This window comes from Ceratotherium simum, chromosome 9, assembly GCF_057802395.1.
Source record: "Ceratotherium simum simum isolate JZ-2026a chromosome 9, ASM5780239v1, whole genome shotgun sequence".
NCBI lineage: Eukaryota > Metazoa > Chordata > Mammalia > Perissodactyla > Rhinocerotidae > Ceratotherium > Ceratotherium simum.
Window position 1 is genome coordinate 13,127,435 of NC_141908.1, and position 16,195 is coordinate 13,143,629.

Here is a 16,195-nt window from a genome sequence, read left to right on the forward strand (position 1 = left end):
TCCTCTCTATTCTCCATCGTTGGAACCTAAATATCATTTATGGCGGTCACTCCTTGCGAAACTCTTGCCAGCCAGCCAAATTTTCTTATGGTAGCCCTGCTATAAAATAAGCTGCCATGTATGTGATACTTGCAGGATCTTGGTGTGGGCCAAAGGGTCTTGGGGAAAAATTAACTAATATGCTCGACAGATCTTCACTTGTATCTGTTAGGGCTCTTTGGTTGCTCTGCTACTTTTTGCAAAAATGAAAAATGTTGAAAGGTTATTGGTTCATTCATAGGACCCATGTATGGAGACATAGAGCTAGGAGAGAGAAGATGTTTATGAGGCTTTTATGATTCTGATTCTGATTATTATTGTTGTTGTCGTTGAATGATTAACTGAATCTTCCCTGTTTCTGGTTGCTTAATAAAAGAAAGGGTTCCTAATAATGAATATGAGGCCAAAAGAGAAATGGATCAAGCCACACCAGGCCATGAAAAGTGATAGTTTTGGGCAGAGGAGACCCCATAGCATCCTTTAAATCATGATATATCAATATCCATTGCCTCTGTCTACAAATAGAATTGATCGAGGCAGCAGCTCTTAGTAAGCCTATGTTCTAAATTATCTAGGTTACACGGAGTGACTTGCATACAGATGGTGCTAAATAAGCTTGTTGAATGTGTGACCAAGTGCTGTATCTCACAGTTCTGGGTCTCTTGCTTTTATAAATAGACACATGCCTCCAGAAAGAGGTTCATGAGAGGCTTGTTACACATCCATCGTGCACCGGCGTCTTACTTCCTTAGACCAGCAGGAGATTTATGAATGCCGTCCTGCCCTGGTGCCCGGGTGTGTGGAGAGCAGCACTTAGACTTGCTCTTTCTTTAAATAAAGTGCAGTTGACTTTCACCTCTGCAGCTGTTCTTAAATTACTCTTTCTGGAAAGATTTAGCCAGTATGAGAGCTAACTAAAAAAAGAGAAGAAAATGAAGGAGAAGGAAAGCCTTGTGATACATGCTTTCCATTCTCCTCTTTCTGTGGCTCTTTCAAGAGTTAAATGAAAAGATTATTGAGCCTGAAATGCATCATTTTTTACATGCCAACCAATTAGAAATGCTACTAAGTCCTACTAGGCTGTTGTAATTACTGAAACGGTGTGTGCCTAGACAAGTCATTTTTGTGATTTCTACAAAGAATGAAAAGGTTATGTGGCTTTGCTGGAGATTTTTATTTTTTCATCTGATGTTATTTAAATTATTTAAAAGCACATAGTTAAAAAAAACTCTAGGATAGCAATTTCACAGGCAGGGGTCCAAGGTCTTCATATTGATTTGAAGAGAGAGACAGGCTTGATTTTGGTTATGATTCTGATCATAAAATTGATCTGGTTTATCAGTGGTCACTGATTGGTAAACCCTCTCTGACCTCCTGGGTACTTTGTGAGAAATTCTGGGTGTTGGTTTTTGTGTAGCATAGGAACCACTATGCTAAAGGAAAGGCAAGGAAACATCAAGTTTAAATGCCGCTGCAAAGATAGAATCAGTCCTTGTGATTTTTCTATTTTAGTAGAAAGCATCTTTGACATTGACCAACTGGAAGTCATTAGTATTCAGAAACTGTCGAAGCTGCCTAGTGCTTGCAGCAGTGGTTCTTCTATAGAAGGGTTCTAGGCAACTGAGCATCCCCAGAAGTTATGCACAAATGGCTATATGCAGAGGTATAGATTTCATTAGATTCTGAAATGTTCCCTGTCCCGTAAAGTTAATACATATGGGCCTAAAGGACAAAGATAGATTTTCTAGAGAACAATGGTTGTCCTACTCAGTCCTAGATTGATTCCTTCAACAAATGGTTACTGAACATCTACCCTGTGCTTGATGCTGGAGGTACAATAGTACACAAGCAACATGTGAACTCTCCACTTGTGAAGGGAATAGACTGGTAACAACAGACTGCATATTGATCTATGTAATCATTGTGCATATCACACACACACACATACAGAAACACACACACACACACATACACCATACCAGACAACTAGTACCCAAAGTGAACTTTTGTTTTTCTTCATTGTTCACCCTATATGTTCTGAAATCTTTTTCTTCACTCTATCTTGGACCTTATTTCCCAAACTTACTCTGATTTCCCTGAATCCTGAACTGTTCGTGCCTTGATGCCAGTAGCAGGACTCGCACAAGCACTTTGGCTCGGATGCTCAGTTCCACTCCCGGCTACTGCTCTGGACACCCAGCAGTTTTAAGTAGGATTTTACGATTTTATTTTACTCACTCCTGAGACAACAACCACTTCTGTCCTTAGGAGGTAATGAACCAACCCAATAACTTTTGAATTAAAGCTTTTGATCCTACCCTTATCCCGACCCCTGCACCCCATTTTTGTACTCGAGTTGCTCTGGTCAGTGCAGAGGAGAAGCGGGCATGGATCTCCCTCAGAACTCACGTCCTCTTATGCACTACTTTTCTCAGTCCTGCTCATGTTTTAAGCGCCCAGGCCAGGCCTCTTTTCATTTACAAAGGCTTACATGGTTTCCTTACCCTCATTCATTAAGCTCAATATTTCTCAACTTTTTTTCTTAGGCTCTCATAAGGAGAATTTTTTGACATTTGCCTCTCTCCCATGAAATGAAACACTAAGGAGGAAGATTTTGTTAGGTCGGGTAGAGCTTTGGTGTAAGCACTGTAATACCTAAGGTTTTTTTCTTCTCCCAAGAAACAATTTTCACACCTTTCCAGGTAATATCATCCTGTTGAGAACGTGTGATCTACCCTAGTGTGCGCCAGAGTCACCTGGGGGGCTTGTTAAAACTCAGAGTGCTGGGGCCCACCCCCAGTCACTGGCAAATATATGTTCATATACATATAAAAAATCTAGGTCTGTATTTAGAAATAATGCCAAAAAAGTAAAGAAATAATTTTAGTCAAAACCTCAACTTGTTTCTGTGAATGGTTTCTAATATTACTTACATAATATTTGTCTATATACCAGGTTTCCTTCTGGAAATCCCCTAAGTATAGGTTGAGACTTGTTTTCTCTTCAAATAACTAGCACTGAAATACTAGTATTAAAATAATATTAACAGAGGATCATATAGCCTAGTATATTGTAAACCTAAATTCAATAATTTTGGTCCAAAAAGAAATAGATGCATAGTTTTCACACAATCACCATGTGAGTTTTATCTGTTTAATCTTTTGTTATCATAAACACATTTGTTCTCCCTAAAGCTACAAATAAAATGACTTGTATTTTATGGGTCAAATGTTGTTAGCATTGTCTTAGAATTTGTTCAAATATGATTTAGTCCTGCTTTTAGTTTTCTAAAGCTTTAAAAATATAACATTTAAATAGGTAGTTTGGTTTAAAGTAAATAAAATGGTATAGCTAAATTAATATGAGTAAATTGTAAATGATAGTTAAGGAAAAGATAGATCAGAAAAGAGACAGAAATACATTTAAAAAAAGCTTTCAAGCCAGAGTAAACAGGGAAATTAAAGAAAAAGAAGAGCTAATGAGCACTGAAAATATTTGACTGTAGAAGTTAGACTAAGACAAATGTGGGGATTAGAATGCAGAACAGAAGAAAAGTGTAATTTGATCTGACAATGAAGAGAAGATACAATAATACAAGTTGGGAGGAGGAGGGCAGAAGAAATGGCTTGGAGCTATTTCAAGCGTAAAACTCAATAAGATAGGAAACTATAATGTGCAAAGAAATGGAGGGCTATGGGTTGCTTTCTTCTTTGATACCTCATTTTTTTGCGATGGGGAGGGTAGATTTGATCAATTACTGAAAGAAGTGTGGATTTATCAGCTTCTCGTAGAGGACTTTGTCTTTGCTTCATATATTTGACCCGATATTTCTGTGACCAATCTAATTAAAGACATTTGTTTTATACTTTGTAATTGCAAACACTTAAAAAGTACTCTCTGTCTCTCTCTTTCTCTTTTCTGCTTAAAATGGCTTGTTTGTTTTATGGTGCTGGTATGGTATACTTTGTTTGGAGGCATTTAGGCTGAGGAAAAGAAGACTTATTGGGCACACAAATCCATACTTGAGATAAAATCCACAAAATATGAATGTTATTCATGTATACCAAAAAATTTTGAATAAATATATTATAGTTGAAACAGTAAATGATACAGCCCTGTTTAATAAATATTTTCATTCAGTTATGTTCAATTATTCTTTTTATAAAATATTTTTAATTTTTAAAAGCAAACAGTAATAGTGCTCCTTGGTATTTATCCAAATGAATTGAATGTTTATAGCAGCTTTATTCATAATTGCCAAAACTTAGAAGCAACCAGGATGTCTTTCAGGAGGTGAATGGCTAAATAAACTGATACATTCAGAAAATGGAATATTATTCAGTGCTAAAAAGAAATGAGCTATCAAAACATGAAAAGACATGGAGGAATATTAAATGCATATTACTGAGTGAAAGAAGCCAATCTGAAAAGGCTACACGGTATGATTCCAGAGATATGACATTCTGGAAAAGGCAAAACTATAGAGACAGTAAAAGATCAATGTTTTTCATGGGTTAGGGAAGAGAGAAGGGTGAATAGGGAGAGCACAGAGGATTTTCAGGGGAGTGAAATTATTCTACATGATACTATAATGTTAGATACATGTCAGTATTCATTTGTCAAAACTCGTAGAATGTACAACACCAAGAGTGAACTTTAACGTAAAGTATGGACTTTGGGTGATTATGATGTATCAATGTAGGTTCATTGATTGCAACAAATGGACCACTGGTGTGGGATGTTGACAGTGGAGAGGCTGTGCATATGGGAGGTTCAAGAGGGTATATGGGGGCTCTCTGTACTTTCTGCTCAATTTTGCTGTGAATCTAAAACTACTCTAAAAAATAAAGTGCGTTTTAAAACAAACAATAATTCATTAGAAATTTTATAAAGTCAGATTCCTTCATTCTTCAACTATTCAACAAAATCAAAACCGGTAAATAAGAAAACAAAACCAAATAAATCAAAAGGTAACAATAAAGAAATTTAACTTATATTCTACTTTGAAACTTCTAATAGCAGATAAAAACATTAACAATGCCAGTAACAAAAAGAACAAATTTCCCAATCATACATACTGTGCATATTAGGAAGAATGTGAAAACTGAAAGCAAATCAAATTTAAAAATCAATATTTTGCATATTAATGTATACATACATACACAGTACATACAAGTAAATTGATGATTTAAAAAAAATCATATCTAAAGCAGTAAGTAGACTAGTTGGTGTGGTTAAGCCGAAGGTCACCAGCAGGTGTTCTGTGGTGTCACCAGTGCAGAGCACTCTGTAATGCAAGGGCTACATATACAATCAGGGTGCCAAAATAATAGTGATTCAATTTAGACAGTTTACAAAGGAAGTCATATTCATAATGTCCAAATATAATTTTAACTGTTGTAAAGTTTTGAATTATTGCAGATATTGCTTTAAATTTTATCATTAAGACGTACATCCATCAGTACCGCACGGCACAACTATGAGCCACCAGGATGCCCCGATGTTCTGGGTCCATTGGCTGGGAAATTCTAACATACAGGTTTAGAATTACTTTCTCTCCAAAACTAATTTTATCAAGGCTTTTTGCCTTGAAGTCTATTTTGCGTAATATTAATATAGCTTCACTACTCTAGAATTTGGTTAGAATTTGCCTAATATATTTTCTTCTGTCCTTTTACAGTCAACATTTCTACAGCTTTATGTTTTAGGCATAATAATTTGTTCTTTTAATCCAGTCTGATAACCTTTCTTTGATTTAGTGATCTTAGTAATTTACACTTGTTATTAATTTTATATGTGGGTTTAATGCTCATGCTATTTTGTGTTTTTTTATTTTCCAGCTTTTGTAGGTTTCTCTCTCTCCATTTGTCTCTCTCTATTTTTCTCTTTCTTTCTCTCTTGTATTCTTTCAATGATTTTAAAACATTTAATCTTTTTTCCCCTACCATATCTTTATTTTTAATATATCATTATGTAAATACTTAGAAAATTACAAAGTGAGTCAATATCATTAGCCTCCCCTTAACAGTAGAACATTAGTTTACTGTGTGCACAGGCTTACATGTAATTGTTTCTAGTATTCTATTTCTATATTGTTTTATCTTGTCAGACATTATAGTTATTTTATACATATTTTTTAGTCACCCATATATATACCTATTTGCTCATCATTTCTTCTTCAATCTCATTTTTCTTCATCCTAAAGTTTGTCCTTTAGTGAAGGTTTATGAGCAATACACTTTTTTTGGTCAGAAAATTTCTTCATTTATCTTTTGTTCTTGAAAGATGCTGGTATATAATTCCAAGATGACCATTATTTTCTCTCAATGCATTTGTTTTAATATATCACTGTCTTCTGGCTTCCATTTTTGATTCAAAAAATTGCTTTAGCTTAACTTTCTTTTGTAGTTATTGTGACCTTTTTTTCTGGCTGCCATGAAGATCTTACATTTGTCTTTGGTGTTCTCCAGTTTCACCACAATCTTTAAAACGTAGATCTTACTTAAGGTTTTTTTTAAGGACTCATTTTAAATCCTGTTTAAGATTCATTATACTTCTTAATTCTGAAGATTCATACCTTACATAAATTCTGTAAAATTCTCAGTCATTTTTTCCCAAATATTGCCTCTTCCCCATTCTCTCTGTTCTCTTCTTTTAGAACTCCAATTAGATAAATATTAGACCTACTCATTTTGTTTTTCATATATTTTAACTTATTTTTGAGATTTTTCATCTCTCTGAGCTGCAATCTGGGTAATATCACTCATTCAGCAAATATTTATCGACTAACTATAGTATGCCAAGAGCTGTTTAAGGTGTGGGACTAGAGTAGCGAATGAAATAGGCAAAATCCTTGCATTTTTTGCTCTTACATTCTTGTTGTCTATTTTTCTGTAGAGAAAAATATATAATTTACAATTAATTGCATAGTATATAAGTTTGCAAGAAGTGATGTAGAGAAAAATAAAGCAGAGTAAGAGGGACTAGGAGTCCTGGAAGTTGACAATTTTATATAGAGTAGATATGGAAAGGCTATTAAAGCAACATTTGTCTAGAGTCCTGAAGGATTACAGGAATAGAGAAGAATGTTTTAGGCAGATAGAGAAGCAAGTGCCTTGTCTTACTGCAGGAGCATGCTGAATAATGTTTGAGGAACTATAAGAAGTCTAGATTGGAGTTGTGGGAAAGAGTAGTCAGAACCTGTGTCAGTGAGGCAGGGGGCTGATCATGGAAGATCTTTTAACTGTTGAAAGGGTATTGACTTTGGTAAGATTTTGACTAACGTCTGACATGATCCTATTTACAATTTAAAAGGATCATTCCAGAAGCTTCCAGGTTGGTGAACACATGGAGATATGGGGAGAGTAGTGTGCCTGGAGAGAGCATGGAAACTCCATACCCCTTCCCACATATTTTGCCTTATGCATCTCTTCCATCTGGCTGTGCCTGAATTATATCTTTTTGTAATAAATTGGTAATCTAAAGCCTCTAATAGGACATATGTTCCATGGAACACATTTTGGGAAATGCTGAAATACTAAAAAACATGAGTATTATGGATCAATCAATTGGACAGAAGACATGTACAATGCTTTCTTAACACTAATTATAAAAGAAATGTAGGACAAAGGCACAATGAGATACCACCACACTCATTAAGTTGGCTATTATTAAAAGAAAATAACAAGTGTGGGTGAAAATGTGGAAAAATTGGAACCCTTGTCCATTGATGATGGGAATATAAAATGGTGCAGCCACTGTGAAAACCAGTTTGGTAGTTCCCCCAAAAATTAAACAAAGAATTACCATACGATCCAGCAATTCTACTTCTGGGTATATACCCAAAATAATTGAAAGCAAAAACTTTAAAAGATATTGGTAAACCATGTTTATAGCAGCATTATTTATTATATTGTTCACCATAGCCAAAAGGTGGAAACAACCCAAGTGCCCGTTGGTGAATGGATGGATAAGTAAAATGTGGTATTTACATATATATACCTACATATACAATGGAATATTATTCATCCTTAAAAGGAATGAAAATCTGATACATGCTACAACATGAATGAATCGTGAAAACATTATGGTAAGTAGAATAAGCCAAGCACAAAAGAATAAATATTGTATGATTCCACTTGTATGAGGTATATAGAATAGTCAAATTCAAAGAGACAGGAAGTAGAATAGAAGTTATCAGGGAATGAAGGGACTGGGGAATGGGAAGTTATTATTTAATGGGCATAGAGTTTTAGTTAGGGCTGATGAAAAAAGTTCTGGAGATAAATGGTGGTGATGGTTGCACAACATTGTGAATGTACTTAATGCTGCTGAATTGTACATTTAAAAATAGTTATAATGGTAAAAAGAAAAAGGATAATTCCATCTGCTGGGTGGAAAAAAGCAAGAGCTGAAGCTTGGAAACCAGTTAGAAGCAGAATACAATACAAAGAGCAACTATGACCAACATAATTTTTTTTTGGCTCAAAAACAAAAAAAATTAAATTACTGTTTACTGGGATTGGGAATATTGTGGAATGAGCAGGTTATGGGGAGAGGAATAAGAAGTTTATTTAAGTTTCATAAATCTATTAGACATCTAAGTGGAAATGTCAGGGGAGAAAGATGGATATATGAGTTGGGTTCACTGCAGTGGTCTGACCTGGAGGTATAAATTTATAGGTTTTAGCGTAAGATGCTATTTGGCCATGGAACTGTATTGGACCACCCAGGGAATAAGTGTCGAGAGAGCAATAGTTCAAGGACTAAGCCTTGATTTCACTTTAACATTTAAAGCTTAGAAGATGAGGAGGAACTGGGAAAGGAGAATGAAGAGTCATGGCCAGTCAAGTTAGGAAAAAAAAATCAAGAGAGTGGTGTTCTAGCACCCAAGTCAAGAAAATATTTCTAGAAGAGAAAGCAATCATATGTGGCAAAGTTTACTGATAGCTTAAGTAAGATGAGGAATAGAATTTATCCTTAGGGTTTTATGTTTTTAATGAGGATGTCATGGTAACCTTGACGAGAACTGTGTTGGTGGAGTGTTGGGTATGAAAGCCACATTGGCATCAGCCCTATCTTTTAGTTCACCAGTTTTCACTGCACTGGCTCTCCGTGGGTGTTCTCTGAACCAGTAGCATCTGTATCACCAGGAAACTTGTTAGAAATGCACATTCGTGGGCCCTAGTCCAGAAATGTTGAGTCAGAAATTCTGACATTGGGCCCCAGCCATGTGTGTTTTAACAAGTTCTCCAGGGGATTCTGATGCATGCCCAAGTGTGAGAACTACTACTCTTGGTGAGAGATATCAGCAAGTTCTCTCAGAAAAGCTGTGACATCAGTATAGTTCATGCTTACTATTCTGGTTTTCAGCTTCTTCTTTGAGAATAAGCTGTTATATTTTACCTTGGTTTTCTATGTGGTTTGTACAGAAGTGTTTTCAGGATGGTGTGTATGCGTGTGTGTGTGTGTGTGTGTGAGAGAGAGAGAGAGATAGAAGAGAACTATATATATATTATGTATGCACATATGTAGTATATGAAATATATATCCTATTGTATTACCTGTTTTAAAATACTTTTATTTTGGATTAATTTTAGACTTATAGAAAAGATGCAAATTAATACAGAGAGTTCTTGTATAGCCCTTATCCAACTTCCTATAACGTTGACACTTTACATTGCAATACTACCATGATCAAAATCAGGAAATTAACATTTGTACAATACTGTTAAGTAACTGCATTCTGTATTCAAATTTTACCACTTTTCCGACTATTATCCTTTTTCAGTTTTAGGATCCAATCCATGATGCCACATTGTCTCCTTAGTCACTTCAAATTTAAGAGAGTTCCCTAAGTCTTTCCTTGTCTTTCATGACCTTAGCATTTTTGAAAAGTATCGATCAGTTATTTTGTAGACTGTCCCTCAGTTTGGGTTTGTCTAATATTTTCCCACGATTAGAATGTGATTATACATTTTTTGGCAAGAACAACGCAGAAGTGATGTTGTGCCTTTCTCAGTGCATTATGCATTTTAAGACATTCCAAAGTCGTACTTGGTTGTGACTTGTTTCACTGTATTAAAACCCATTTACTTTGTCTCTGGCGTATTTTTTTAATTGCACAAACTCTCTCTAGTTAATACTTATCACCTTCTCTCCAGCATCTATTTTAATATTGACAACATAAAGTAGTTTCTAGAAGATCTAAAGAAAACACAACACCAAGCCTAGGTGCTCTGACAGGTGAGTACAATTAAGAGTAATAGATTCTAGTAAGTTAAGAATGGTCCCTCAGGAATCTCTCTGTCCTCCTTGCAAGTGGTGAGAGAGGCCAATGCTAATTCTGCTGGAAAATTGTTCCACTATATTCTAAGTGTTAAGACAGATATTGATTTCTCTTGCTGGCTTGCACTATCTTAGCGTGATCTTCCCTAAATAGACATTTTTCATCATCAGAGTCCAAGGCAGGAACATGTTCTGGGGAAATAGAAAAGGCAGTTCATGGGCTGTTTTAATTGGAGATCACTGAATCCACCTGAGGCCTAGGCAAAAGCATTTCTCCACGTTGTTCAGCCTACCTTACCAGTTGACAACACTGGTTTTGTAAGGAAACACCTTAAGGTGCTTAAACGTTTTAACTTGCTTGGACTTTCCTTTGTGCAATTATCTTTTAGGAATCCTTTAAGAGGAGCTGAGGTGGGTGGGGCTAGATAGTTTTGAAGACTTGGACTCTTTGGTTCCGTGTCAGATATGACCCACTCCTTCACAGAACAGAATTTCAAGAGAGACAAACTGTATCCCTATTACTGGGAACTCCTGACCTGCCTTAAAGTCAACTAAACCATCAACACTTCTCTCTCATGCTCCCAGGGAAAACCCGATGGAGCCATGGTGTTCTGCTTCACTAGGTATCAACACTGATCCTACCCTGTTTTAAAGGGGAATTGTAGAACAAATATGCACATGTTATTAAAATTGCTCAGCTGGAAATGCTTATGAGACAGTTAGAGGAGATTTTGTATACATGAAGCTAAGCAGAAAGTTTGAGAATGAACATAGAGATTTTTGTGGAAAAACTCTTTGTTAAACAACCAGAATTTTGTAGGATACAAACTTTATATTTTTTTTTCTCATTATCACTTGTAATCATGCTTTGTCAAATCTGAAATAATGTCTGGTAGATCCTATAGTTTTTTTTAGTAACTTACAGGTATTAAAAAGTTCAGGCGTGGTTAAAAAATCTCATATATCCACTCCATGTAATACCATACCAACATAAAAATGAATGAGGACATGTTCTATGTTCTGATAGAGAAAGATGTGCATAATAAATTGCTAAGAAAAAACAGCAAGGTTCAGAGTAGTGGATGTCACATCAAACATAACTTTTGAATAAGGAAGGATAGACACATGAATCTTTTGTAAAAGACTCAATAATCTTTTCCTTTTGTATAAGAAAGGATAGACACATGGATCTTTTGTAACAAGACACGATAAATCTTTTCCTTTTGTATAAGAAAGTAACCCATAAAAATTTAATAAAAGTTGCTACCTATAGGAGATGGACAGAATAAGATGGGATAGTATGTTGTCTGTTTGGATTTTTGCAACATATGAGTGAATTATTGATCTGAAGTAAAAATAAATAAAATTTTTAAAATGGCTTAGTATTATAAAATGAAAGTCCAGTCCAGTGTGGCTTAAATTCCAATCTCTTCTTCTCTCTGTAGTGAAATTCCAGGATGCTTTGTAGACTGAGAGATTTCAGTGGGAATGGGGCATGATCTGCTCATTCACTATTCTTCCTACTTTGCCCTTTGGAATGCAGGGAATTATGGTCTGTTTTTACTTCCCCTTCATTTTCACTGCTGATTCTCGCTTTTCTGAAATTGGAGATCTGGAAGGGAAATAGAAGAAATGACAGTGCTTAAGTTAGATAACTGGCTAGGTGTCAGTTTGCTTAAGTTAGATAACTGGCTATCTGTCAATTCTTTTCTCTTAAAGGTTACTGTGTTTTTGGCTAAACCTAACTGGCCAGAGATGCCATCTTTGTGGCAGGTATCCAAATGCTAGCTCTCTTGTGGGGAATATATGGGAGTTCTCTAGGGAACCCTGTTAGAAGCCCTCTGCACTCCACCTTCTCTGACATGGGAGGTTCTGGCTTGATGTTTCTAACCCTTCTCTACTCCTGCAGAATACCTCACAGTCCCTTGATGATGAGGTTCCCTTGCCTTTCCCCTTGGGTAGACACTTGCTGGATGACTCAAGCTGTACTATCCCACACAGTGTCTCCTTGACATACTGAAAACTCACACATCTTTGCTAGACCAAAGGGTCACACCTCATATCTGTCCTGCCAGCTTTTTTCCATGTTTCCACTTGTGCTACTCATGTAGGCTTAGAAGGCAGGTTAGCAAGTCTGCTTCATAAACAAACCTCAAATCAGGGAATAAGATGTCAGTCACCCTCCTTGAAGACAGCCTTATTCTCTACAAATGAAATTTCTTGGAGCTCCCCTTCTCTACTTTGCTGTCAAGGACACACCCTTTCCTCTCCATCCTGGGGAGGGGAGGAAAAAGCTCCAGCAGTTACAGATAGCCAATAACTCATAACTATAATGCTCCATTCCTCTCTCTAGCTTCCTAGTCTTCAAACACAGAAAGGGGTGTAAGATGGGCAGTTGCTGAGATGAAGTAGCAAAACTTGTTTAATGGCCTTTCAAAATATCCTAAAGATGGCGTTTCCCACTGGTTGTTTGGGTTTCTCTTTGGAATAATGAGTACTTGTCATCCCTCTGTCTGCACTGTTGGTTTCTAGCCACCAATTGTGGAGCAACAGGAAATATTTCAGTTAACATCTCAGATGAGATTGACCCAAAAAGAGTACATGTGTCTACTTTGCCCTTCCCATGACAAAGCATGGAGTTGTGCACAGAGTAAGTGTCTTAAGTGCTCATTTAATAAAAAAGATGAAAGGTAGGAAAGAAAGAGAAAAAAGTAAATAAATGAGTGAAATAGTAGGTCTGTGTTTTGGCTAGACCATTTTATAGAATAATGTAAAAAGAATTTTCTTCAGAAGTGTCGCTTAAAGTTAAACAGGTAAAAACAGAAAGTACATTTTACAGTCAATTGCAAGTAAAATAACAGAGTATTATGGAGAGAAGGAAAGGAGGCATAAATTCATATTGGCTTGTTCTAAAGCTCTATTGCTTGCCTATCAAGCACTCCAAAATCTATTAGTGCAATCATATTGCACAATATAGTTTTCCAAATTCTGGGTGTTTTTCACAATATTATGTTAGAAATATAATATAGAGTAAAATATAATACGGTATTCAAGAGAAAAAGAATAGAAGCACTGGGTTTTGAAGCCATTTTAAGTAAGTTTCCAATATCAAAATTTAATGTGTGCAAAATGTGCTTAAATATTTCACCTGGTTTAAAAATATTTTGTTATAAAATAAAGTAATATATCATTATTCCTAATTCATATCCTACCAGGTCACTGTGAAGTCTTGCCTGATCAGACCTATCTCGCTGTGACATTTGCAGCTGCAGAGCTGCCAGCCTGTCAGCCAGTGTGAATTCATCCATCTGAGGACAGCGTATCCAAAAGAGTAAAGAGAAAGCATTAGCCACTCAAGCAGATGTCTCTTACATATCATTTCTCTAGAAAATGGTAACTTTTCAAGGGCCAACTCTTAGGAGTTGCAAATGTAGTATAATTTCACTAGCTGGAGATGGAATTAACTGTCTCAGAGTTGCCTCTTCCTTTGACATTGCATGATGGCAGATAAACTGAAGCTAGTTAGAGTAGTAAGAGTGGTTCTTGGGGAGACAGAGCCAATGCCTTTATTTGGATAAAAATTCTCATTGCTTTTTTCTTGAAGCCTTCCATGGCTTCTCTAATCTACATTTTTCTGTCTTTGAATAACTTTTAGTGTATATTCCCATTGCTTACATTTTTGTTGAATTAAATAAAATACAAATTGTAAATTTTGTTGTGATTTTTCCTTAATTCATTCAACCAACTTTTGTTGCATGCTAGGTACATGGTATTGAGAGGTGACTAATATGATCCTTCTATTCAAAGAGCTTACAAACTAAGAGGAGGTCAGGCAAGGGAACCAGCATTGTAATTCTGTGGGGAAAGTACTATGAAAACATAACAAGTAGACCGCCATTAGTGCAGAGAAAGGATGCCAACCTCAGACTGGGATGTCAGGAAGCACCTTCTATAGGAGAAGATATAGATATGACAGGCTTATCTCTGCCTTTCATTTGGTCCCAATAGCATGCAATATCCTTGAGCATTTAGAACAACGTCTGACACTCAGTGAAAACTTTTTAAATGAATAGATGAATGAATGAAACATTTTATTCTTGAAACATAGTTTCCTGAGTATCAGGAACTTAGATGGAATTATTCTTCATAAATCTGAAACTAAAAAGTAATTCAGCTTCAAGTTTTAGTAGTTGAAAACAATGTAAACAGTTCTGGCAATTCCCTAAATGTAACCTTCCAGTGCATGATCAGACTTGTAAACAAAAAGCCCACATGGGTTGTGATTGACCAGCAAACTTATTTAATAACCATCTGTCATGCAACATATTTCTTACCCCATCTGCTGTGAAATGAGCATGAAATAAAAAAATAATATATTGTGTTCCTACAGCTTTGCTGGGTAACTGGCTTAGAAGTAAAGGCTGTAGGCACAGCAGATATGATGAATTAGTGTCAGAAAGCAGCAGGATACAACTCCAGAATAAAAATAATAATAATAATAATCCTCAAGTTTCATATGGAAGTGCTATCAGAAATAGGATAAGGAGATGAAACCCCTAGTTCTCTGTTTGAATGAAAATAGCAAGAAAGTTGAATTTAATTTTAATGCATTTATTTTAGTTGCATCAGGTTTTGCTACTAGTTTTAAATAATTGCCCTCTTGCTGTTATAGACAGAACGGCCAGTGGTAGCACTTAAATAATCATTTCCAAAGGAGGATTAGAAGAGGAACGAGAACTCATCTTCATTGAGGATCTACCAGGTGCCAAGCAGTTTATATTTATATTTTTCTTTTTTCCTTCTCCTTTTTGACCTTCTTCTCTGTTCTTTCCTTTCCTATTCTTCCCATTCTGTAGTTGAGACTGCCCCATTGTTCCCCAATATCTCCTCTCTCTTTATTCCTCAGTAATAGGACAGTTAATGTTAGCAGGACAGATGCCCAAAACAAAGACTACTGCCCCTGGCCTTCCTCACAGTGAGGTTCTGACCCACGGGAGGAAGTGGAAATGCTGTGGGAGATGTGATACATCCTTAGAGGTGGGATGCCGACAATACTTCCTGCCTCCTTTCCTTCTTCCTACTGATTCAAATGAGAATATGATGGCCAGAGCTAGAGCAAGTATCTGGGACTTTGAAACAGAAGCTATATTTTTAGGTTAGTAAAATAAGGATATAGAAGAAGATAGGATCCTGATAAGAGATCCACCCTACCTGGCCTGGATTCATGCGAGAAAGAAACATCTTGTTTGAAACACTCTTATTTTGAGTTTTGGTCACTAAGAGCAAACCTAACATTAATATATTTCCATTATTTCATTCACATAGTGTTGCTTGATTCAGTAATTAATCAAACAAAGTGGCCCACAGATGAGGAGTGGCCACTTAATGAACATCTGTTGAAAATTAGTTTACAGGGATTTCTATTCCTTCTACTATTTTATAGCTGTGTGATCTTAAGAAAGTCACTTCATTCCCTGAATATAAGTTTACTTATCTATAAAATCATAGGTTCAGACCAGTCGTTCTCAACTGGGGGCAATTCCTCCTCCCCCCAGCCCCAGAGGACTTTTGGCAATTTCTGGAGATATTTTTGATTGTCACAATTGAGTGGTGGGATGCTACTGGAATCTAGTTGGGAGAGGCCAGGGATCCTAGTAAGCATCCTACAGTGCATCCTACCACCCCCATGGCAAAGGATTATCTGGCTCAATATGTCAATAGTGCTGAAGCTGAGAAACTCTGGTTTAGATAAAATGTCGTGGTTCCTTTTTAAACTCCAATAATTTTTATAGGATTGGAATTATTCATTCATTAAGAGAATATTATTATATTTCTTGTGGTGACTTTGACAGTAAGTGAGATAAAACTC